At 36.3% G+C, this 25,271-nt stretch overlaps 1 long non-coding RNA gene across 1 annotated transcript in view; it reads left to right on the top strand.

Moving 5' to 3' along the window:
• The first annotated feature begins 252 nt into the window (after nt 1-252).
• The window catches only part of LOC110743364, a 37,491-nt gene continuing 12,472 nt past the window's right edge, over nt 253-25,271 (top strand). The window contains exons 1-2 of the long non-coding RNA XR_002522317.2: nt 253-1,250; nt 24,289-24,452. This is a non-coding gene — a long non-coding RNA (uncharacterized LOC110743364). The remainder of the gene's footprint in view (nt 1,251-24,288; nt 24,453-25,271) is intronic.

Raw genomic sequence — 25,271 nt, 5'->3', positions numbered from 1 at the left:
TTTTATTATATGAAGTATATAAAAATTACTTGGCAAGGCACATTTGAATAAATGATAATACCTCTAAAAAGTAAAGGGAAGTGAAAATTATCTCCAGCTCTTTGCCCTGCTTCTGTTTGTAGTCGTTTTTTTTAACCAAACAAACAAAAACAAAAAACCATGCAACTTTTACAACCTACTATACAAATATAATTATAGTAAAAGTTGATTTAACATATTTCTTTTTTTATTATACTTTAAGTTCTAGGGTACATGTGCACAATGTGCAGGTTTGTCACATATGTATACATGTGCCATGTTGGTGTGCTGCATATTTCTAAGCCTGATTTATTTTTAAACCAATTGTAATGAAGATTCACAAGCAAAATAACTTTAGTCTTGTGGTTCCCGAACTGCCATCCTGTGTGCAGCAATGTATTCAAAAGGCACAATGGGATATTTTTAATTTTCTAGGGAAACACAACAGTACCTTTGGATATCCACGACTTCTACTATTAACTTTTTGTGCTTAACGACTTAATAAAAAGAATTGCTGGTAATTTATTTTAGCTTAGGAATAATTTTGAAAAATTACGTGCACCATAAACCAAGGAATTATGGGAACCCCTGTTTTAGACACTTCCTTATATTATTATATTAGAATTTTAGTTTTAATGGATACTACAGGGCTAATTTATGTGTGTCAATTGCTAAACCAGAATCTGGCATGATTTGTTTTATGCGATCACCAGAGCAGGCACCAGAGAAAAGACAAGTAGGCGAGGTAAAAAGAAACTTTATTAGCTAGCCAATGTGAAGGAAGAAAGGGCCAAGTTCACTGGTCTCCGGTGGTGGAGGCCGAGGAAGTCGCTCCCGCGTTCTCCGGCGAGGTTCCTAGGTCCGCATACGAGGAGAGGCCGAGGAAGTTCGCGCCGCGCGCCTGCCAGGAGCGGCTTTTCTGTCTACGGCTTGGGAGTGGGAGGGCAATAGACGGGACATGGGCGTGTCGGGGGCATTCCGTAGGTGCGGCCAGGTAAGTTTCCGCTTATGCCATGCTGCGCCTGCGCAGTTGGTCTGTATTGTTCCCGGGCGTGGGCTGCATTTTCCCGCGCGCGGGTAAGTTGGTGATGAAGAACCCGGAAATGCGCCGTCTTAGTCGTCTTTGTCCTCTCCCCCCGTCCAGACATGGCATGCGTCTGGTGAGAATTCATCTGAAGGTAACAACAATTGAAATATGCTGTACCAATCCTCGTGCCCTATTTCCCAAGCAGGTCTGTATCATTAGAGAAAAGGAAATTAATTGGTTCTCTCTACAGACTCTCTGTTTATGTTCTGTCAACAAAGTGTAGAGATCAGAAACCATCTTTTAACATTTTCCTCTTGCATGGTAATTGTTAAAAATCCACCCCCCAATGGCTTCCATTATTCTACTAGGCTACTCTTTCCTTTTCACATATTTGTTTTCCCATTATTTTTCTACTATGCATTTATCCAGAAGTTTCAGTGTGAATTAATAGCTTTTCTTTCAAAGAAAAAATATTTCTTACAGGGTATGTTTTCATATGCAGCACTAGAGAAATAAACCCAACAAACTCCGTGACATACCATGCAAGCTAGAGTAATACACTCTGTCGACGAAATTAATAAATCATCATAATATCAGATCCATCTCTAATTATAAAGACTTCTTCCGAGGGCCTCATGTTTCTTAGAGACCTATCATCTCCTCTTGTACTTTCGATAAATCTCAGATGTGTCTTAAGCTGTATATAATTATGTGACTTCAGATTGTGTATTTGAAACAAATTCCAGTTGAGTGAAGACTCTTCATACCTAATGATGTAGGAGCAAAGCACCAAGAGGGTCCCCTATTGTAACTACTTTGACAACCCCATCTTTTAGTGCTGAAATTCAGCTTTTTGGAAATAGCTACTTTGCAGTTCCATGGAATGAAACTCAATTTGTGTCACTGGCTGCTGTGCTGTAAAGGAGAATTTCAATGCCCTATTGAGTACTAAGTCTTTTTGTTAGTTTGTTTGCATGTTTGCAGAATAATCTTTACACTGACATAATGACATAGCCATAAAATTTCCTGAATTGAACTTTTGCTTCTCTCTGGAAATGAGATTGGAAGAAAAAAAAATTAGTGTAAAACAAATGAATACAAAACAGAGTCTTCTCTGTAATTAAGGATACACGGGGCTCATTATTGCAATGTAGGAAGGGTATACCCAAGAAAAGATTTAAACATCCCTCAGTAAAACTGTGGAAGAAAACTCTGCTAGATGGTGAGAAATAACAACAGAGAACTGAGAGTGAACAGTTCTAGGAAGGATAAACACTTCCTGAATGTTAAGCTAATTTTTAAAAATTATGATCTGGTTATTTTAAAAATGTTAATCTATTACATTAGACCATTTTGTATTGCTAGAAAGGAATACTTGAGACTGAGTAATTTGTAAAGAAAAGAGATTTATTTATTTAGCTCACAGTTCTGCGGATTGTACAAGAAGCATGGCACCAGCATCTGTTCCTGGCCAGTACCGCAGGAACCTTTCACTCATGCTAGAAAATGAAAAGATGCAGGCGTGTCACATGGCAAGAGAGGGAGCAAGAGCGAAGGAAGCAAGAGAGATGCTAGTCTCTTTTAAACAAGCAGCTTTCCCGTTAACTGAAAGTGTGAAAACTGACCTATTGCCATGGGGAGGGCACCAAGTCATTCATGAGGGATCTTTCTCCATAACCCAAACACCTCCCACCAGGCCTCACCTCCAACACTGGGGATCAGATTTCAACATGAGATTTGGAGGGGACAAACATCCAAACTACAGCATCTATTAAAATGAATTTTAGTTACTGGAAACTAAAAAAGAACATATCTCAATAAAAATCTACTCCAAGAGATCTACTTTTTAAAAAAGGTTAAATAAATAAATGCAGGCATTTTACGGATTTTTAATGCAGAGCTCTTATTTCATGATCTTTATCGCATGTTTCCCTTTATAAACGTACTGCATTCTCTATGAAACGTTTTCTAATTCAATTCTGTTTTGACTTAAAAATATGTTTACATCTAATTTCTTTATTATTTTATTTATTGACTATCCTACCACTCGAGTTCTATTTTTTACTGACAGATTTTCTAAACATTTTAGAATTTATGTCTTCTATTGCGGGAACTTAGCCCATTTAAACTCACTGTTATACTTGATATGGTGTACTTCGTTGCTAGTATTTGCTATTGTCTAATTCCTTAACGGCTTATATATTTATTTACTTTTCTCTATTGTAGTTATTTGTTCTTCTTGAATCCTGTTCATTCTTTTTGATTGTTTCAGTTTAATAAAATTTTTACTGAAGTGTAAATTGTCTACAAGTGCCAAGAAATTTTAAAAAAAACTAATTACTTTTATTTTTCTATTTTTAAAGGAAGAAAAAATTCAATTTTAGTTCAAAAATAATCTTCAGTCTTTCCAACCCCACTCTTTGAAATGTAAAAGGTGTATATCTACTCTAAATAAAATATGTTTAATATTATACAGTTATTTATTTATGTATTTATTTTTGAGACGGGATATTGTCTTGTTACCATGCCGGAGTGTGGTGGCATGGTCTTGGCTCACTGCAGCATCAACTTTCCAAGCTCAAACAATCCTCTCACCTCAGCTTCCCAAGTAGCTGGAATTATAGGCATCCACCATCACGTCCAACTAATTTTGCTTATTTTTAGTAGAGAAAAGATCTCACTCTGTTGCCGAGATTCGTCTCAAATTCCTGAGCCCAGTCTCCTGCCTTTGCCTCCCAAAATTTTAGGATTACAAGCATGAGCCACAGCACTCAGCCAATATTATACAATTTAAACCTACGCTTACATTCCCGAAATTATTTTTATTTCTGTATTTTATTTTTAAATCATAATCATAACAGGCATTACAGTTTAACTTCTTTACTACTGTGAAATTTCCTACTTGAGTTCTGGATTTTGATTAATTTCTTAAAGAGTAGTTTTCATCCCGATGGAAAATCCTGTCTCATTGATAATATGTCCCTGCAGAAAATAACATTTCCCAGAGAGCTAACTGTACCTTTAACTCTTTTCCACTCCAGAAAGCATAACGGAGGTGTAAACTATTTTCATCATGTCAGAATTATAGGCTACTATCTTGTTATTTTTTTATCTTGCAATTATATGTACCCTGCTATTTCTAATTATGGGTACTTTTCATTGATGTTGCCTAAAATATGGTGAACAATTCTGATTTATTGCATCATTGTTCTCTACTTCTACCTTTCTCTGTCCTCCTGCCTCCCTCTCTCTTTCCCTGTCTTTTTTCTCATCTCTTTCTCTCCTTGTTTCTCTCTTCTATGTCCTTCTTACCTTCTTCATCCCATCGTCTCTTGATTTATCTATATGTTTTCTTCATATTCTGAATTTTTGAAATTTCTTCTTTATACCAAACCAAAAAACATTTGTTCTTTTTTTCTAGTTGATAACAGTTATTTACTGTTCACACCCTTAAATGGATATTCATTAATTTTCTGCTTCACTTTATTCCTTATTTCTGTCATCTCTGTGTTCATATTTGCCTCTATATCACCCTTTTGTCTCTCTGCTATTATTTTCTAGGACCATTCCCATTGTATTATTTTCTTAAGAAATAAGGCTGATGTTAATGTTTTATATATTGGAAGATGCTTGCAAAGATGCTTGTGCTCTTCTGACTCTAGCTAGCCCTGGAATTTTGCTACATATGGAAGGTAGCTGAAAGGCCATAATATTGCTCCCTATTATCAGTGATATTAGCTACTTTTGCCTTCTTAGGAAAAAAAATAAAAATAAAAACTCCATGGCATTTGGATGAGACTATGAATTACTGTCACAGTCTGCTTAGTTCCTAGTTCAGCTAGGTCTGAGTTCTTGTCCCATGACCAAGATCAATAAGATGCACAGACACTGAAGAATGAGTAGAGTAGGATTTATTAAGCAAAAGGAGAGCTCTTAGCAAAGAGAAGGGACGTGAAAGCAGGTTGTCAGAAATGGGGCTGAGTTCTAGTTCTTTCATGTGGCAAGAGCAAGGAAGTCTTCCATGGGTTCTGCCCAAAATGGGAGAAGAGTGTTGCACCTGCACATGCTTGGGGTTGGCCAGAGTAACACCATCTTGCTTATGACCCATGAATGCCTTGGCAAACCCATGGCAGGGAGGCAGGGATGTGGGGTGCTAAAAACCACAATATTAATGTCATGTTAATAACGTTATAATGAGTTGGATCAAGTTAAGGACATTTAGGTTGATTTATTCTGCCTGGGCTTAAGTTGGGACAGTCCCACCTGAGCAACAACCTGGCATAAGGGAAAGTTCTTAAGCACATTTCTTCCTGTGAGCTGCAGAGGGAGTGTAGGTGCTCTCCTGCAGGTGTCCCTGGGAACGTTTACCTTCTGAGACCTTCCTTCTCTATCTGCCTAACCAGCCTCTAACTGCCTCCTCTCTCATTACTTTAAATCTGACACTTTACAGACTTTTATGTAGTACAAATGTTCCATGGGAATGTTTTGTGTTCTCCTGTTCAGTCAGGTTGTCTGACTTAAATAAGATTTCTTTAAAAAAAAAAAAATGGGTTATGTACTGGTGTTAAAAGCCACAATTCACCCAAATATGCCTTTCCCCCACTGTGTTTCCTGTCTGCTCTCTTCCCTTGCTTGAAGTTTAGGGGTTGGGAATAAAATAAAAATGTTTCATTCTATGTTTCTTAACCACAATCAAGACTGCACTTACAGAACATTATATTTGAGTCATAGATATCAATTTTCCTTGTTGACAAAGTTTTTTTTTCTTAGAATTAGGTTTAAAAAATGAGAGTTACTAAATACTATTTCTTCATTCTTTGAAAAGCAGAAAAGCTAAGATTATAAATAGGTAATCTAGACATGTGCTCCTCACTCCTTCCTATAAATTAAAAAGAAATATAATCTAGAGGCTTGCTAAAACATTTTGCAAGATACTGTGGTGTAGTAAAGACCACAAAATTTAGAATCAAAGCGGTCAGGGTACTAGACTCCATTCTGAATATATGACTTTTGTTCAATACACACCCTGATGATATTCGATTTACCCTTTTCTCTCTCATAGAATTGTTGTGAATTCAATGCCAAGTACTCATTTACTTCAAGTCACATGTAATAACCAGGATTTTTAAGTAATGCTTTACTTTTGCTTAAAAGATATTAAAATCAAAGAGTTGTATCTTTGTATCTCCTAATAAAATTAATAGCCAAACTTTTCTACAAATGATTATAAACGTCACTGTGATGATATAAATCTTAGAGGAGAATAGTTTCAGATTAGAGGAATAATCGTTTCTCATGACTTCAGAGAAAGACAAAGCAAAAATAAAATCCTAGAAGGTAAAGCCATTGGGGGGCCCTATGGGCAATAAGAGAGCCAGATTTGTGTGGCTCTTAAAGGTGTTTCTCTGAGGATTATTGATGACAATAACTATCTATTACATATTGATTTCTGGTATGCCATTGCTTTGAGTCTTGCAGACATGAAAGAAAGTAGCTTACATTATAAGTGTCATGATGACAAACATAAATAAAACAAGTTCTGAATAGCTTTTGGGGGAAAATTACATTTTACATGGTGATTATGAGTGTGCTTTTTGTTTTCTATAACTTCAGTTTGGCATGTTTTTGCAGTTGCTGGTACTGATTGTTCCTTTCCATGTTTTAGTACTTCCTTCAGGAGCTCCTGTAAGGCAGGCCTGGTAGTGACAAAATCTTTCAGCATTTGTTTGTCTGTAAGGGATTTTATTTCTCCTTCACTTATGAAGCTTAGTTTCACCGGGGCCTATAGGGGAGTGGGGAGAGGGAGAAAGAATATTATTAGGAGATAGACCTAATGTAAATGACGAGTTAACAGGTGCAGCACACCAACATGGCACATGTATACATATGTAACAAACCTGCACGTTGTGCACATGTACCCTAGAACTTAAAGTATAATAAAAAATAATAATAATACTTAAAAAAATAAAAATAAAAAAATAAAGTCACAGTGAACATTCATTTGTTAAATTTGTTTTACATAAAAACATCTCTCTTGACTCAGGACCAGATTTATCACTAGGAAAATCCAGGCATTTTTTTCAGCACCTGGCTCTCTTTCTCTTGTCATCTGTATGATCGTCATATTTATTTCCTCCCCTCTATGTTCCTATTAAGGATCTAGAACCATCACTATCTATCTCATGCTCCCCTTCCTTAAAAACTCTACTTTCTAAAGTGCATTAAAGTCCTTTTATGTAATGTTTTGTGTACATAACAACACTGGACAAATAGTAATTAAAAAGTGGTGGTTAATTGACAAATATCTAAAATGATATGTTTCTTAGAGTTATTTACAGTAACTGATACAAAATTTCTGCAACCAAACAAGTTGAAACAAGAACTGGCGTGTCCTCATTTTCCTGTTTCACCTTTCCTCTGCTGCTTTGTGAATTTTGGGCTTCACTGGATATGATTCTAGAGGTTCTCATAACCTTTATATGGTCACTATGTCACATATTGTTGGTAGAATTTTCTGTAAATTCCTTCCTACATAAAAATTTTATCTAATTTTTTAAATATATTTTTCTAATTGCCTTCCCCCCAGAAGTAAATTTGTATTTTTAATTAAACAGAGAATTCTTCTAAGAAGTAAAGAGAAATTAAAAAGCTAGTAGAAGGAAGACATTTCTTTAATAAATCTCATAGTTTCTGCTTTGAAACTAATTGCCATATTGAATTAAATGGATATTTTTGCACACACATACATGAAGATATATACACACCTATTTTGAACTTAAAAAATGATTGTATATTATAAATGACAGAAACCTCTATGACATAGTGTTTGGCTATACAGAGTTCACACTTCGGCTTTAGTTAAATTCATCTTCTGAATAGTTATATTCTATACCAAAAAACTAGAAGCAAATATTACAAACCATCAAGGCCATAAGTATTTAATTATTTGCCCGCATGCCTTCATGGCTTCTGACTATGCTAATAAAAGACACAAAGTTTCAATAAGTATTTAAGTATTTATGAGCACAAAAGTTGAATAAACAGAGAATTAAAATATAGTTCTTTAAATCCTCTCGGCAATGTATGAAAAAATTGACTTTCATTTACATTTGATATGTAATACCAAATATTCCATAAATACAGATATATAGATACAGATAGATGATAGATGACATAATATTAATAGATACAGTGATCGATGCAGAGACACACGATCTGAAACAGGATCCACAATCTACAATCTGTAGGCCAGGTTCAGTCACCACATCTTTCTGTAAATCTAGCTTTGTAGAAACACAATCATGCCCGTGTGTTGTTTCGTCAATGGCTGCTTTCGCAGAGTGAGAGATGACAAGGTTTGCAAAGCCTAAAATATTTACTAGATGACTCTCTAGAAAACTTTCAGAAAATATTTGTGAACATTTGTTCTAGAACAAATGCTTTTTGCAATGACATAAGAAGCTTGGACTAAAACAATGACCATTTATCTGCATTCTCTGTTGTTCCGAAATGAAAGCAAGTTACTCTCACTGGTTGTTCTATTCCACATGGGCTTGGCTTAGATTATCTACTGGACGGAGTACACTTAACTGGATTTGGAAGATCCAAGAAACAACTTCACTCATGCAGTTGGTGCTTCACTGCTTCTCTACAAAGTCTCTTTGCACCCTTCCCTTCTCTTGCCTCATCTCCTCTTTCTCACTGCACCCAGCCTATATTGGCTTCAGGTTTCACTGCGTGGTAGTCTAGGGCATTCAGACTTTATATGCCAGCTGCTTCAATAAAGGGTCTTTCAAAAGGAGAATTTGAAAGTTTCAGGGTTTTTCCTAGATTTAGTTGCCATAAAAAATAGCTTCTACCTCTTTCTTTCTTTCTTTCTTTTTTTTTTTGAGACCGAGTTTCATTCTTGTTGCCCAGGCTGGAGTGCAATGGCGCGATCTTGACTCACTGCAACCTCCGCCTCCTGGGTTCAAGCAATTCTCCTGCCTCAGCCTCCAGAGTAGCTGGGATTACAGGCATGCACCACCATACCCAGAAAACGTTTTTTGTATTTTTAGTGGAGACAGGGTTTCTCCACGTTGGTCAGGCTGGTCTCGAACTGGGTCTGCACAGACCATAAGGCCAGTGCAGATCCAAGGGGAGGGGGAAAAAAGATACTTTTTCACAGGGAACTAGTAAAGTCACATTAAGGAGCACCACTTGTGATGAGAAATATTTCTGCACCAATCTTTAGAATCACCATCTACCAGAAGGATGCTTAATGACACAATCAATTTATATTCTGGCAGGGTTCTTCATCCCATCACAGAATGTTAACTAAAAGTGTGTAGAAAGCTAGCCAGTCCAAGGAACACATTGAGAAGTACTGACCTTGATCCTAGAACACTACAAAGATTTCTAAATTTTTTGATGATCTTAATGAGATAATTTAACATACTCATTTCATGTTGGATTATATATTTATATGTAGAAAACATTTTAGGAAAGTTGTATTAGTAAATTTCTAGTAAATGTATACTCAAAATTGCATTTCTGAAATATATTTTTCCCAAATGAAATATTATTGAAAATTCATCTTTGCTTAATCAAATTCTTAATACTTAAAAAGCTGGATATGGATTTGTGAAAGCAACCTTCATTCTTCTTATAAAGTATTCTTATCCTTCCATTTAATTTGAGCTTATGCTTACTATATGTTACTAAAATTGACTGAAATAGACAATTTTTATACAAAGATGTCTTAGATCTAGTCGTAATGACCAAAACTATAGATCATAATCTCTCAAGTAATTTCAAAAGACTTCACTCATGTGTTTGGTGTCTCAACACCAAAACGATAAGCTCTGAAAGAAAGTGAGCTGCCAATATTTGACAAATAATATTCTGTAAAGTGAAATATTTTTACTTATAATAACCTGAAAAAATGAAAAAAAAATCCATTTAGTTCTTAAAGTGATCAGTTGTATATTTTCTATATTTCTATGCCACATGGGATGTTAGGAATTTTTAATTATATTGTGGATAGCTTTGAGATCTTTTTTTAATAAGTTGATTCACGAATAAATTTAAAAGAATACAAAGTTTAAAAAACCTATAATTAAAATTGTTCTTGTTAGTAAACATGGAATAATAAGGTACTAAAATAAAACAATATTACATAAAGAATTATTTGAAATTTACATAGCATGTGATATACATATATAACCTTCCAAATGGTCTATGTGTCTGATTTCATTATATAATTTGAGGTGAAGATTATACATTCATTATGAGAGTAAAAACTATATATTAAAAGATTTTTGTTCAGAAAAAGACTAAGAAAATTATATCAGGAATAATTTGTACAGTCATGTATTTCTGGGACTCTCCATGAAGTAGCAATTTAGCAATGCTTTCTCAAAATGATGACTGACCAAAGCCATAAAATGTGTCCTAAGAAAAGTGTTTTTTGAAAACATGTTTTAGAGGTCATACCCTTGAATAAGAATTTTAGCGTGGAATACAGTAACCATTTATTTATCATATATTTGCATACCTGTGAATGTAGACCTAGTGATGTTTTGTACTCTGGAAAAAGCATGTGGCTGCCACATCTTTATCTTTGTTTTAGTATTTGCCCTCTGGCTGTATTCATGGACATGGCTATCCAGGATGCTCCCACACACATGCCATTTTTGACTAAATGGGTTTAAATATATACTTGTAAATTCCGTAAAGAGTTGACTTTGTCTTCTGCAAAAATAAATGAGTAAAATGGTTCCCCAAATTTATTTTTTTTTGCTAATCACCTCCTATGGGCTTGATAGGAAAACAATAAGCACTGAAAGAAAGTGGGCAAATAAACTGAAAAACAAAAAAAACTTGGAAAAGTATAATATGTTCAAAAAATTCAAACTGTGTAGTATACGGGAACATGTCACTGCAGCAGAAAGCTTGAAAGTTGTGATATCCATGCAAGTCCTACCATAAATGCTAAGATGAGACGTAAGAATCAGAAATGTAACTAGAACGTTTGTACGAGCCTCTCAAGCATTTGTTGTCCATTAATGAGATTCCAGTGCTTATTTGTAGCAGTTTTATGTTCCCAGAGCACAGAGAGTATGGTAACAGAGAATGAGAAGGTGAAACATACACCCACACACCAACCCGGCCATGTCTAAGCAGCACTCCTGTCAGTATTAAATTTAATAGGAGTAACACACAAATTCATGTGTAGGTATGATTACATTTAGAGGGCACTACTCTTAGCAATATGCTGTGATATGTGGCATGAAGGCTCACCAAAGAGGTCAGTGTCCTGTGAAAATACTACTTTACATGACAAAAAGGGATTAAGGTTGCAGAAGGAATTAAGCTTGCTAATCACCTGACTTTCTGAGATGAAAATTATTCTCATAATAATTTGATGCTGGGCCCAACGTGATCATTTTTTTTAAAATTGGAAGACGGAGAAGAAAGTGTTTGACTCAGAGTAGTGTGATGTGAGAAAATATGGCTCACTGTTGCTGGCTTTGAAGATGGAAGGGAGTCACTAGCCAAGGAATCATGGAAGCCTCTAGAATCAAGAAAAGGAAGGGATCGAACTCTCCCCGAGAGCCTCCAGAATGCAACCCGTTGACGCCTTGATTTTAGCCCCGTGAAACCCATTCAGCACTTCTGATCTCCCTCGGTGCAGTATAATAAAGTAGGGTGTGCTAAGTACCTAAGTTTGTGGTTATATGTTACAGCAGCGATAGAAATCTAATAAATAGGTTTTGACTTATCCAGATACACTAAGCGCAGACTGCATCCTTCTGCCCAGGCTGTGAATGACCCAACAAAAACTTAATGGAGACCTTTCCCCCTTACCTGTTCCCCCACTTCTTTAAACATTGTTTTGCCCTCATTTCTGCCATGACTTACCCTCTACTGACTTCCCCACAAACACATGAAAAGTCTCTTAGAATAGCCTTCTTTGTACTGCAGTTACTGGACAGTTATGATCTTTGAATGTTTACAGTGTTGACTAAGAAAAAATCTAAAAATCAAATGAAGAAGGAATACCAGCTTTGAAAGTAAACTGCTACGAAGTCTGCCAGGATTTTACTTCTAATTACAACAATAAAAATTGAAAGGCTGTTCATTCTGAAGAAAAAAATAAGTTTTTTCGCCACTACTACCAGAACCCAGCTGATTCTGGAAACTATAGAAGTGTGGAAAAAGAAATATAAAGGAAATATTTTTCTTTCTACGTGAGAGAATGTACAGAAATGCAACACACACACACACACTGAATTGAACAGAAATATTCTGGTGCCTACAAGCTTCCTGAAGGTTAATTCCCGCTGTGGTGGGAACTGGCCTGATTTGCACTGACATGCAATGCTCTTCATAGACAAATGCCTCCTGTAGAGAAGTGCCTTCCGGTTGCTCCTGTTTGGGACAGAACATTCTATTGCACATACTTGGTTACATCTTATTTATCGTTAGACACATTTTTAGATAGAAAACATTCTCCATTTCCATCATTACAACTTTTGTTGAGATTCCAAAATAAATTATCCATGCTATCATACTCAGTCACAGTCAAACAATAAATATGGTAGTATATTAAAAAAATAAGAGACATGACGAATGACAATAAAAGGCGAGAGCACTATTCTCATTAAATTCAGAGAGCCAGCTCTGGGATGTGTCAGATGTGATATTTGATGACAATAACTGCAATTAATCTTGCATAAAAATTTGCCTAATCCTGTAATGTAGACACTTTATTTTTTTTATCATCTAATAGCTTATTCTGAAGTGAAAAGAAAGCATTTGTCAACTAGGTCAAGGGGAGTAAGAAAATTGGAAATGTTAAAAAACATAGACAAAGAATGTACACAGAATAAAGCCAGTAACTTTCAGCACGTTGTGACCCATTTGAAGACAACTATTAAATAAGTTTAATTTCATTTAACTTTTAACTCATGTCAGCCTAACAATATATTGACATTAAAGTAACATGTAACTTGCTGTTCTTACACACGCACAAGAATACACATAGAAGCATACATATGCAATTTTTCAATGTTCTATAAGAACTATTATTTATGTAGTTATAAGCTGATGTTAAATTATAAATGGTGAATGGTATTAACATATGTCATAATTTAAGACTATCTCTAAGAGCAGCACTATTGGTTAACCCATTTTAAAAATAATGTATCAGAGGCTTTCACATATGATTTAAGACTCACAGATGTATTTTAGATTTGCAACATTATCAACAAAGCAGCACCTTTTAAATAAATAATTAAAAATTCCTCATTTGAAACATGCATTATTAATGAGACACTTTGATTAATATTAAGAATAGGCATTTAATTTGTGAAGCACACCATATACACACAACAACAGTGCACTAGTCATAAGTATACAACTTGATGAGTTCTCACAGTTTACATACCTACATAACACTGCATAGATATAATGGAGTAGGCAATGTTTTATATCATGCTTTTAAAGCAACAATAAAGTTTTGATTCTCAAAGAGGAAAGAAGATAAAATCTATAATATGTTAAATAAAATATCATTGCAACCTTATATAAATTAGAGAAAAAAGAAGAAGAAATGATATTCTTTTGAAAACAGTTATCTGAAATAAAGCAGAGAGCCAGCCAAAGAAACCAGTGCAGATATGCTCTGAGCATTGACAGTTGTTAGATTAAACACCAGGGAACTGTTGATGGGGAATGTAGTGGATCTACTATGTTGAATATGAAGGAATCAACATGTATTTATGAAATGTGATATTTATACTAAATTAGACAAGAAAGAGGACTCAAGAAAGGGTTCTCCATGAATGGAATTATTTGCGTTACAGATCAAATTTTAAGGTTGGCTTGCCTGATGTTTAGAAAGCAGAATTCTAATATTATGAGAGTTATTTTTGTTCTTTCTAGAGTACCTGAAAATTAAACATCAAGGAAAAACAGAGCTTACATTTAGAAATTGGAAGGAAATCTGTGAATCACAAGAATACTTTTTGATTTTTTTTAAACAGCTTCACATGAATTAACATAAGTGAATTTGAAAAGCAGCCAAATAAAACCCATGAATATTATTTTGTTTTTTGTTGTTCTTTTCTTCTAAAAATAATGATTGGATATAAGTATAAATTCAGACTTCTCAATACTTAGCTCTCAAAGCGTGACCCCCAAACAGCAACACACTCAGGCCAAGAATTTTGAATTGTTTTTATTTCTCTCAAAAAGATGGATTCTCTCAGAATCTTCTTAGTCCATTCTCTTACCATACAGTGACTAATGAATTACCACAGGTGCTTGTTTACCATCCAGTTTCCTGGACCTCACATTCAGAGGCTCTGACTTGATAAACCTGTGTTGCAACCTGGAATTCTGAATTTGTAACATATACCCCCCAGGTAATTCTGTGGAGAATAATTCAGTTAGTAGTAACTAGTAGCAATAATTCAGAAATAAAAGTACTTTGATTCATGGCATTGACTATAGATGTCATTTCATAGCATTTAATGATTTGGCCAAAAGTTTTAATTGTATTGCTACTCTACAATATATGTAAATATGCAGCCGAAGTATACACTATTTGAAGCTGCATTAATTCTTCCAACATACCATAGTGCTTTTAAATTTATTTTTAATTTAGCTAATGTTCTGTATCTCTGCTCTAAGGAGTTAAACATCGAGACAATCTGAAGTTAATGAATTACCAACAAATACCATGAACAAATTGAGTTTCCTTATAGACAAATGAGGCATAAATAAATGTTAACATTAACTTAATCATGGCCTATTTTATGCAAGATATGTTTCTAGGTGGAATAATGATTAAAAATGTATGTTCTACTGTTGGGAGTCACTCACGATGGTGGCAGAAATATTAAAGGGAAATATTAGGAAAATTATAGGAAATAGTCATAAACCTTTTGGAAGGCCGAAAAGTTACATAGCTTGTAATAATTGAACAAGCTGAAGGCAGCCGCTTGTTACTTTTGAGCATTAGGTCATAAGGTAAATATTAGGGACAATAGAAGTTTCCCCAGTTAAGTCTGTTTACCTTACTTCCATTAACTAACCTTTCAGCCAGATGACCCTCTTGGCGGGAGGTCGACTAGGGATATTGCCCCAGTGGAATTTACTTCAGACCTTGGTAACTGAGCTTTAATCATTCATAGAACTACTCTCTTAACCATGTTAATTATCCACAAGTGTGTTTACTCAAAACTTCTGTTAATTGTATGCTAAATAAATGCCTGCAGTGCGAGCTGCTCAGGGCCGCCACAGAGATAAACCTCTCTTGGTGTGCAGGCAGTCAGACACTCAACTGGAATGGAAAACCGAGTATCTGTGTGTCCGTGTGTGTTTTACTCATATGTCGTTTGGGTCAGGGTCTGAGGGCAGACCACCGCAGCTAACGCCCACATGTGAGGAGCCTTACCTCATTCTACAGTCCTACGAAGAGGGTAGTGTAATGTCAAGTGTGGAGTACGTGTGTGTGTCTATGCCTGTGACTGTATTACTCTAGTAAGGCCACAAAGTGCATCTCTTGAAGAGATGATATTGAATTATAACAAAGTGACCTAAAGTTTGCATTCAGTAAAATAATCAGAAGTATAATGTTAGGTAACATTATACTTATAAACTCTTTGCCAGGAAACAGGGAGATGAAAGAAACAGTCTGTATTGGGTATCAACTCTGGATCAAGCAGTTTTTTATTGCTTCTCATATATTATCTTCTTACACATTACCACCCAACATCACAACTTGTACTGGATAAATATTGTGAAAGAATGTGACTTAAGTGAGTCCCAAAGCCCCCAGATTAGAAGACCACTTTTCAAGGCAATTAGCATAGACACATCAAGGTGCAGAAACACCAAGTCCGTCTCTCTGTCTTAAGATACTTTTATTTTTTATGAGGGGACACCAATAATAAGCAATAAAAATAGGTTGACCAGGCCCAGTGGCTCACGCCTGTCATCCCAGCACTTTGGGAGGCCGAGGTGGGCGGATCACCTGAGGTCGAGAGTTCGAGACCAGCCTGACCAACATGGAGAAACCCCATCTCTACTAAAAATACAAAATTAGCCAGGCGTAGTGACGCAGACCTGCAATCCCAGCTACTAGGGAGGCTGAGGCAGGACAATCGCTTGAACCTGGGAGGTGGAGGTTGTGGTGAATCGAGATTGCACCATTGCACTCCAGCCTGGGCAACAAGAGCGAAACTCTGTCTCAAAAACAAAACAAAACAAAAAAAAACCGGTAGAGACTGTATCATATTAAGAGGTGATACATGCAATGAAAAAATAAAGAGTAAATAAAGAGGAAAATCAAGGGGAAATTAGAGGCTGGGGACTACTGGAAGGGAGGCATCTTGCCATATTAAACAAAGTGGCCAGGACAGACCTTTTTCAGAAAGTGACTGGAACAAAGACTTAAAAGAGGTAGAAACAGCCCATCATATGTTTAGGAGGAGAGCGTTTCAGTAAGTGGAAGAAAAGCTGGAAGAGAAGCACCAGTATCAAATGTAACATGTATGTTGAAGGAACATCCAGGAAGTCAAGATGAGAGCAGGTCAGAGGGTTGAATCAGGCAATGATGGTTGAGCAGACCATCACCTGCATTCTGACTTTCACTCTGGGCAAGAAGCTAATGGTGAAAGTGTGGGAGCACAGAGGAGCTGTGATCTGGGCTATCATGTATAAGAATCCCTCTGATCTTGTTGGGCATAGACAACAAGAGTCAAGTGCAGAAGCACAGAGATCTGTTAATCGCCTACCTTGCCTACCTTTCAGGTTCTTCTGCTTGTTTCTTTTCTTCCTCCTGATTTCTTAATATTGAAGTCTCTAGTGTCAGACTTTGCTCTTCCCTTCTCCTGGCGCACTCACACTCTTGATAACTTCATCCTGTTTCGTAGAAATAAACCATCATCTGATTGTTCTCAAATTCTTATTTCTATTGAGATCTCTCTTCCCCATTCTAATCACATATGAACAATTTCTAGATTTCCTCCTAGAAGCCTCCATTTGGATTCTTAATAAGAGGTCCAAAAGTGACTTTCTCATCTTTCTCCTAAAGCTTGTTTTATTGGCTGCCTTTGCTGTTTTTGATGACCACAATCCCCCCGTTTCCTGTTGCCAGGCCACGAGGGGTAACCTAACAGTCTGGATTTTTTGTGGTGGTTGACAGAAACAGGAAAACATTATACCTAGAGAATTCAAGGAGAGTGGCCAGCCATGAGTGTTGGGGTGTGGGGATGCTAGCATTCTGTGACTCCCTTTTCCACCTGCTTATGCAGTAAAAGGCCAGGTAGGGGGTTCAGGGCTGTGCATGCTCCTTTTTAAACTTCTTCACCTCCACCTAGAGGCTTGTGCAAACAATGAACAGGAAACTTTTCAGCTGTTTTTCCCTTAGGATGCCAAGTCCAGGAATGCAGCATCTCTTTTATTCTTAAGAGAGCAGCCAGAAACCTTGACATTTCTTTGTTTCTTTAGTTGGTTGCTTTATTAGTCATACATGTGGCTGCTGTGGTGGTACATGGTTCTGCATTGTTTCTACACTGCTCCTAGTTATAGTCTAAGTCAGAAGGAGAATGACATGTTTTTCTGCCCAGAATCTCTCTGACAAGTATATGGTGCATGATAGAATGGTCTCACCATAATCAGGAAAGCAAGATTATTATCCCTGTCCCCCAACACTAGCATAACCGTAGAAATTCTGTTGCAAAATTTCTACAGCATGTGCTTTAACTACTCTACTGAAATGTATTTGGAAGTGATACAATCCTTTTTGTTTTCTAATGGAACTGTAATGGTCCTAATCAGTTTATTCAGGCTTGACCTCTATAAAGACAAACAGCTTCTTCTAATCTAGTCAGACATAGGCAGAGGAATGGAACTGCAACTCTTCTCTCACCATATACAAAAATCAACTCAAGATAGATTAAAGACTTAAATTTGGCTAACACGGTGAAACCCCGTCTCTACTAAAAAATACAAAAAACTAGCCAGGCGAGGTGGCGGGCGCCTGTAGTCCCAGCTACTCGGGAGGCTGAGGCAGGAGAATGGCGGGAACCCGGGAGGCGGAGCTTGCAGTGAGCTGAGATCTGGCCACAGCACTCCAGCCTGGGCGACAGAGCAAGACTCCATCTCAAAAAAAAGAAAAAAAAAAGAAAAAAAAAAGACTTAAATTTAAGACTAAAACTATAAAAGCACTAGAAGAAAATCTAGAGAAAACTCTTCTAACCATTGGTGTAGACAAAGAATTTATGACTAAGACCTGAAAAGAACAGGCACACAAAAACAACAACAACAACAACAACAACAACAAAAAACCCACCAAAAATAGACAAATGGGATTTAATTAAATTAAAAAGCTCACCACAGCAAAATAAATAATCAACAGTGTGAACAGACAACCCGTGGAATGGAAGAAAATATTTACAAACTGTATATCTGACAGGGAACTAATTCCCAGAATTTACAAGAAACTCAAACAACTCAACAAAAACCTCCAAATAATCTCATTAAAAGGCAGGCTAAAAACATGAATAGACATTTTTCAAATGACCAACAAGTATATGAAAAAATGTTCAATATCATAAAGCATCAGAGAAATTCAAATGAAAATCAAAAAAGACATCACCTTATACCGATAAGAATGGCTATGAATAAAAGACAAAAAATAACAGATACTGGAGAGGATGCAGATAAAAGAAAACTGTTATACATGGTTTGTAGAAATGCAAATTAGTACAAACTCTATAAAAACTGGGATTTCTCAAAGAACTGGAAATAGAACCATCATATGATCCAGCAATGCCACTACTGAGTATATCTCCAAAGAAAAACAAATTATTGTAGCAAAAGATACCTGCACTTGTATGTTTAACACAGCACTATGCACAACAGCAAATATATGGAATCAACAACCTAAGTGCCCATCAAGGTGAAACTGGATAAAGAATAGGTGGTGCATATATATACAATGAAATACTATTATTCGGCCATAAAAAGGAATAAAACCATGTCTTTTGCAGCAATATGGGTAGAATTAGAGGCCATTAGCTTAGGTGAAACAACTCAGACACACAAAAACAAATACTGCATGTTCTCACATGTATACATGGGAGCTAAATAATGTGTACATGTGGAAGCAGTGTGTGGAATGATGGACAAGGAAGACTCAGAGTGGGGGAGCTCGGCAGGGTGACAGATGATGGAAGACTACTTGGTGGGTACAATGTGCATTTCTCCAGTGATGAATGCACTGAAGGCCCTGACTTCACCACAATGTAATATGTCATTGTAGCACAACTGCATTTGTATTCAAAATATATACAAAGACAACACACACATACACACACACACACACACACACACACACACAAAAGAAAAATCTAGGCAGAGAGACTGGGGAAATAGAAGATCCACATGACCCTAAGAAGAATTGGATTTGACTTTCTATACTCCTTGTCACTCATTGCATGACCTTGAGCAAGGTACTTTGCCTCTGACTCTCAGCTATATGTCTACGCCTGGCAAAATGATGCCTGCCCTTTACAGTTTTTTTCACAAGAGAATTTCAGATAGGAGTGTCGATAGGACATTGCTTTTAGATAAGAGGAATTGTGAATATAAGCATTGTCCTTCTCCCTCCTAACTCCAAACCTGATTTGTTACCTAACTTTAGTTGTTTCAGCCACCACAACTGAGGTTGGACTGACCAGCAAGAGCAAATGGAGATGCTTAGCCAATGAAAACCAAATTTGGAGACACAGCCATGGTCAGGACAGCTTTATTGTCCACTTGCTTGACTTTCTTGTCAACCAGGTCTTCCTTGTTGTAAGACCAACAACCAATCAGGACAACAGGTCTTTCCTGTTGTAAGACTGACAACCAATCAGGACAACAGGTCTTTTCTGTTGTAAGACCAATAACCGATCAGGAAAAAGATAATGGAGTAACATGTCAGTGCAGGCTCACTCCAGTGTTGTGTTTGGCTTATTCATACATGCAATAGTCATTGCTCACAGAAGACTTACAGACCTCTAACCAATTCCATTGCTCTGGACTCCAAATGTATACAGCCAAGGTAAGTACCTTCTTGAAACTCACCTTAAATTAAGCTATATAGTCACTTTATTTTCAAGCCAAATTTAACTCATATAGTGACTGTTCCACTATTAAATTGTTGTAGCATTTTAAAAAAAAATTTTTTTTTTTTTTGCTTTCAACTTACCTTCTAATATCTTATTGAAATGGAGAACTGGGAGTCTTGCAGAATTACAGCATTTGAGATTTTGAGGGTGCAAGTCCATAAGACTTTATGTTTCTTGGCATTTTTATATGTATTTCCAAAAGAGAGTGAAAACAATTATGTCTAAGCTGTGCTATCAACACAGATGCCAATCTTGAGTATAAATTAAGGAGATAATGTTACTGCATGGGTGATAAGCTCTGAGAAGATCTCAGTCATATCATGAATCCCCAGTGGCTCTCATATATGTGAACCCTTAGTGGATGTTACACATATTTTGTCATTTTTTTTAGCAAGTTATTTATATCATGAATTTACGAACACGAAAAACAGGGTGAGGCTAATATAGCAAACAAGCAACCCATTCTATTTTACTTCAATCCCCAAATGCCAGTAAAGTTTACTTCTCCTTTGACAGCTAGAAAATTGCAATTTGGAATGGAAAGCTTATCCCTGCAATAAAGATCAGCTAGTAAAGTTTTACAGAGAAATGAGAAATTTGGCTGCTGGTTGTATTTGAATCTTGTTGGAAAGGAGGCTCTCACCAGAAAAGGTTGTGCCCTTGATGTGTTAAGCAGGCTGTCCACTTAACCCAAAGGTCTATTCAAACAGTTCAATCAAATTGTAAGCTGTCACAACAGCATCCAAATACATTAGGGCAATCCTGTTAACAGCTGAAAGACCTCGTCTAAGCACTGAGTTATGTTTATTCAGAAAAAAAGCTTCATTCCCAGCTGAGAAGCTGAAAATAGACCTCAGGTTAAAAAAGATAAGTTTTTAAATTGATTTTTGATTGTACAGATTCCAAATCTATGAACAGTGGCCCTCTAAGGCAGTGGTCTTCAAGATAGGGTCTTGTAAACTTGTTAGAAATGCAAATTTTTTTGCCCTGCTCAGGCCCTAGTGAATCAAACTCTAAAGGCATGCCCAGTGTTTTGCTTTTCAACAAAGCCACCAGGTGGTTCTGATTCAAACTGAAGCATAAGAAACACTTCTCTAGGAGTTCATATTTTTGGTGAAGCATTAAGAATACTGTGTTCATTTTCACAGTGAAAATAAATTTTGCAAATTGAATTTATCACGATCATTGAATAGGTTACAATTTTTTAGAAATATCTTTTTTTTGTATAGTTACTGAAATGCAAAGCTGAATACTAGTGAATTAAATGTAACATTAATATGGATTGTTGGGATTGTTTACATCATCATGGAAAGGAAAACCAGGTAATGTATAAGCTGATCATTATAATGTTGTTATTAGTAACAACAAGAAAAGAAATATGCGGGATAAATATCGCCTTCAAAAATGTGGGTGGTATTTCTTCACCAGAGAAAATGAAAATATATTACAAATCTATTTATACAGTAATTATGCCATCTTAATTTAGGTTGATTAACTCCAAGTAGTTGAATAAAGTCTGATAATATATTCTAAAATTTGTATTATTGGTTCAGCGTAGAAAATAACCACTTCCACACTTTAATATGGAAAGGACCTTGTTATTGCTTCCCAAGAGATCTGGGATGAATCTGGCCTCCCATTACTGTGTGGATGACTTTGGAAAACACCTTAACCCTTCTGAGCTTCTGAAGTTGAGGATTTTGAAGTTGTTTTGCTTTGTTTTGTTTGGATATTGAGTTGATAAAACCAAACTTGCACAGCTGGTGTGAGCAGTCCTGACAAAGGCAGTACAACACGCATCAGAGTAGCTGCCACACTCTGGCTGTGTCGTTCATATTGCCTCTTCCTTTCGCGTTACCAGTGTTCTTTATCCCTGTTGTACACTTGCCATCTGTGATGCAAATCTTTCCAGGCATCTCTGTCCTTTGGTTCAGGCCTAGCTCACCTCCCTCAGCTTTCCTCTGCTCCTTCCTCTGTAATACATATTTCATCATGTGCAAGCAATCACATATCTCCAAACTTGTTCCTTATAATGATCATTTAATTTCCTCACCTTACTGAAATATGATAGCTCCATTTTGCTAGCAATTCTCTTCTCATGCCACAGAAAAGTCTTGGCGTAGTTCTAACGTATTCTCTTATCTAGGTCATCTGTCATGATCACTCTAAAGCCTTCCTATTTAAAAATGAATGCAATGCAAGCATGCAAACTACTTAGATCCTCCTCTTCTTTTTTTAACCATTCACTTTATAAGTGTCATGGGGTACTTTTATTTTTAATCTAGTCTTCATTTCCTGTGGGTATCCACACTCCCTAGGCAGACAATGTTCTCTAGTCGTCAGCTCCAATCTACTTTTGCCATATGTGACATTGAAACTAGCTTTCACTTTGTTCCTTAACATATCCCTCAAGGTTTTCTACTTTTGTGCATATTTTCATGCCATATATTGAATACAAATATCTTCATTTCTACAATATCCTCTAAAAATACTATCCATTAAAGCCCAACTGAAATGTCATAATCTCCTATCATATATCATCTGTTCATTCTCTTGATTTAAACTGTAACTGCCTTATAATATATGCTACTTATGATAATGTGTTTTGCTATCATTTCACAATTGAAAGTATGTATTTACTCCAAAATGCATGCCTCTGTCTCTTTCCTTCTGTGTCTATACTTATAGCTAAACATATCTATTCTATATATTTTATATAGAATTCAAATTATAAAATAGCTATAAAGATGTAGATGGAATACCATAAGTATGTATTCTAGCTATATATGAAATTTATTGTATTCAAATGCATATGTGAATTTTTCAATGTTCTATAGAAGAACATTGGCACCATTTATCAGCCTTATAAGAAGGGAACTCATTGAAAGACATTATAATCACAGAAAATGAAAAATAAAAGAAGTTCTCCAAAAAGCATCTTTGTCATAGAGAGAGCTGATGACTTCTTACCAATGCACTCCCCTATGTGCTTAAAAAATTATTCAAAAGACTAAAAATCCCTGAGTCAATCACTAAGCATCTATTTTCCTTGTTGGATCTTGATTTGTGATACCTGACTGGTATCTATAGGCTACTGCTGACTGCCGGGACCCTACCTGTCAGCATTGTACTACATCTCCTATCTCGTTTATACCTGGGCTAGTGGCTTAGTCTTTATGCTTACTTTGCTGAGCCCATGTATTTACATTAGTCAGACTAGAATTTCAACTGGTGACTCTGGGTCTGGCATTCATAGTTGTCTTTCAAAGAGGTAATAAAAATTTTAATTTTCATTAAAATTAATATGATACAAATAAAAATATGTTAGAAAAAACAAAAACAGGGGGACTTGTCATAATAGCTAACAAAATTTGTAATAATATGTAACAACTGATTTGTAAATACGAAATTTAAATTAATGTCAGATTATGGCAAACAATTTTGAATGTTTCTTACATTTTGGCTCACATCTATCCTCTTGAATATTTTTTCTCTTTCTCAGAAATCATACCGACTAAATTTAGAGATGAAATATTTGCTACTATTATAAAAATGCAATTGTCTTTACAGAATATATTATTTTCTGTATATTCAAAATACAGCCCAGAAGATTTAGGGGAATACTCTTCTTTCCTGTGTTCAACCTCCTGAAAAACAAAAGCAAACTAACAAAATCAACTTTAAACAAATAAGGCAAATGGGTATATTTGACTTTCACAGCTTTTGACTAGGTAGTCATTTAAAAATTCATTTAGGTACAATTTTAAGATCTGCTTTAATAATAAAATTGATTAAATTATTAGTTTTAACCTTTAGGTTCAAGGGTACATGTGCAGGATTGTTATATAGGTAAACTTGTGTCACAGGGGTTTATTGTACCAATTATTTTGTCACCCAGCACTAAGACTAGTAGCCAATAGATATTTTTTCAGATCCTCTCCCTCCTCCCACCCTTTACTCTCAAGTAGGCCCCAGTGTCTATTGTTCCCCCTCTTTGTGTCCATGTGTTCTCATCATTTAGTTCCCACTTGTAAGTGAGAACATGTGGTATTGATGTAGGATTTTTCTTTTGGTCAGTTTGCAAGCTGGGACCCCCAGCCAGCGATGTCCCACCTGGGCCTAACTTGGTCACGCTACCTGCTGCAGGAGATGGTCACCCATTCAGTCAAGTCTTGCTTTTGCACCGGTTCCCAAGTTCCTGTCTAGCATCCAAGAAGAATGAGGTTGCTGACCATCAAACAGTGAGTAAGGCGGGAAGTTTTTTTGGGTGATGAAACAGCTTTCAGTGGGGAGGATATGTGAGGTAGTCCCCCTATCTGAAGTCAGTAAAACTCCTTTAACATGGCTGAGACTAGGGCTTTTATGGGCTCAGAATAGGGAATGTGTGCTGATTGCTTTGTGAGTATGCAAAAAAGTTTAAAGGAAAGACACCACTCAAAGGTGGGCACAGCAGTATAGAAAACGAATTAGGAAAGAGCAGGTATATGTAAAATAGGTGAAAGGTAGGGATCTATCAGAGGAAAGCACACCAAACAGGAGGACAGGTTTGCTATCCTGTCTGAGGGCTTACCTAGGACTGTCTTTGGCTTGGAGGTTGGGTTTCACCGGGGACCCATCCTTATAGACCTAGGAATTTGGCTGCCTCTGGCCTCTATCAGTATTTGTTTTTTTGTTATTCCATTAGTTTGCTAAGGATAATGGCCTCCAGATCCACCCATGTTCTTACAAAGGACATGATCTCATTCTTTTTTATGGCTGTGTATACTCCATGGTGTACATGTATAACATTTGCTGTATCCAATCTGGCATTGATGGGCATTTAGGTTGATTTAATGTTCTTGCTATTATGAAATTAGTGCTGCAATGAAGAAATGCATGCCTATGTCTTTATGGTAGAATGATTTATATTCCTTTGGGTATACACCCAGTAATGAGATTGGTAGGTTGAATGGCAGTTCTGTTTTTAGCTCTTTGGGGAATCTCCATACTGTTTTCCACAGTAGTTGTACTAATTTACACTCCCACCAACATTGTGTAAGTCTTCCCTTTTCTCTGCAACC

The sequence above is a fragment of the Papio anubis genome, chromosome 3, assembly GCF_008728515.1.
Source record: "Papio anubis isolate 15944 chromosome 3, Panubis1.0, whole genome shotgun sequence".
Classification (NCBI taxonomy): Eukaryota; Metazoa; Chordata; class Mammalia; order Primates; family Cercopithecidae; genus Papio; species Papio anubis.
This window is presented reverse-complemented; position numbering and strand designations above follow the sequence as displayed.